Genomic DNA, 1,446 nt, shown 5'->3' with positions numbered 1-1,446 from the left:
CGCAACAGCTACAATAAATAGAATTATCAATAAAAACAAAACTGCATTTAGTAATGGAAAAATAGCAGTGCTATCTGGTAGAATCAATAATGGCAAGTTTCCTACTCGCTTATTTGTTGAAATCCATGCTTCACTTAAGCTGCCATACACCAGGAAAACGAGAACATCAACTTCCATTGCAACCGAGTCTGGAATGAGAGAAGGAAGATAAAATTACCTAATTACTAGAACAAGTAAGTTTCTAAAGAATAATAAGATATGCACAAATATTTAAAAAATATTTGAAGTTCAATGCATAATTGATAAACAGTGCATGGTAAAAATTTAAAAGCAGCACAAGTGGTAAACTTTTTAATTCCTTTTAAGTTTCGGTATTTATAATTTAAAGACAGACATTACTGTATAGCCGGTAATTTTCGTGGGTTGCATACTTCATGGATTTCGCGGATTCCTTATTGATTCACGAAAATTAATTTAATACGGTACCTGCATGGTACACGTGGTAGAATTCACAAAATTAAAATCCGCGAATTGGATTGTTAGTAGATTTTGCGAAATACAGGAACCAAAAATTACCAGTCATACGGTATTATATGTACATGTATTAGAAAAGGCTTACTGATACTGCATTGTGTCCATTCAACAGGTACAATGGATAACAAACAGTAGTCCCCCAACTCAACAGTCAACAATCAAATGATTAACACATGTCAGGCTGAGGTTGTCCTTGCCTGTAGCCAATCTATGATAAAACAGTCAAAAAATTATAGCTACATGTACATGATATCAACTAACTTTAACACAAGCATCCGTGACAACAAGACGCACGTAAAAGTGTTCAAATTAAGTTGTTAGTACTTGTACTTTACCGTAAATATCAATAAATGACTTTAAAATACACTAATCCTGATATACAAGGGAGTGGTGACCCTGTCCCGTCCAACAAAGATCAGGAACTGGTTCGTCACTACAAGACGCACCTAAAAGTGTTCAAATTAAGTTGGTAATACTTGTACTTTACGGTATATATCCATTAATCCCATTAAAATACACAAATCCTGATATACAAGGGAGTGGTGACCCTGTCCCATCCAACAAAGATCAGGAACTGGTCCGTCACTACAAGACGCACCTAAAAGTGTTCAAATTAAGTTGGTAGTACTAGTACTTTATCGTAAATATCAATAAATGACTTTACCGTTTTAGGTTGTAGACATTGATCCATTCAGTTACTCCTGGCTCACAAGGATGAATTACAATAGCATCATATATCTACATGTACACACAGTATGTTATACAGTTGTATCATATAAAGATGAAAAATTACTTAATGATCATGTACATGTACATTGTACATCATGTAAATGCAAATTTCTGGAATTCAAGAAACAAAAGTAGTAAAATTACATACCGTACATTTGAAATAAAGAACTACACATCCTGTAT

General features: G+C 33.8%; 1 long non-coding RNA gene across 4 annotated transcripts; it reads right to left on the bottom strand.

Annotated features, from left to right (window-relative positions):
• Positions 1 to 23: 23 nt before the first annotated feature.
• Positions 24 to 1,283, bottom strand: LOC109592835 (uncharacterized). 4 transcript variants are annotated; one of them, XR_002190577.1, is made up of 5 exons: positions 1,199 to 1,283; positions 1,022 to 1,132; positions 796 to 980; positions 620 to 742; positions 24 to 188 (listed from the first exon to the last, which is right to left on the bottom strand). It is a non-coding gene; the product is annotated as an uncharacterized LOC109592835 (long non-coding RNA). The 4 variants fall into 4 exon arrangements; XR_002190579.1 differs by having other exon boundaries at positions 796 to 967; positions 1,011 to 1,200; XR_002190576.1 differs by having other exon boundaries at positions 1,022 to 1,200.
• Positions 1,284 to 1,446: the final 163 nt, after the last annotated feature.

This window comes from Amphimedon queenslandica, unplaced genomic scaffold, assembly GCF_000090795.2.
Source record: "Amphimedon queenslandica unplaced genomic scaffold, v1.1 AMPQUscaffold_3787_Cont24223, whole genome shotgun sequence".
Classification (NCBI taxonomy): domain Eukaryota; kingdom Metazoa; phylum Porifera; class Demospongiae; order Haplosclerida; family Niphatidae; genus Amphimedon; species Amphimedon queenslandica.
This window is presented reverse-complemented; position numbering and strand designations above follow the sequence as displayed.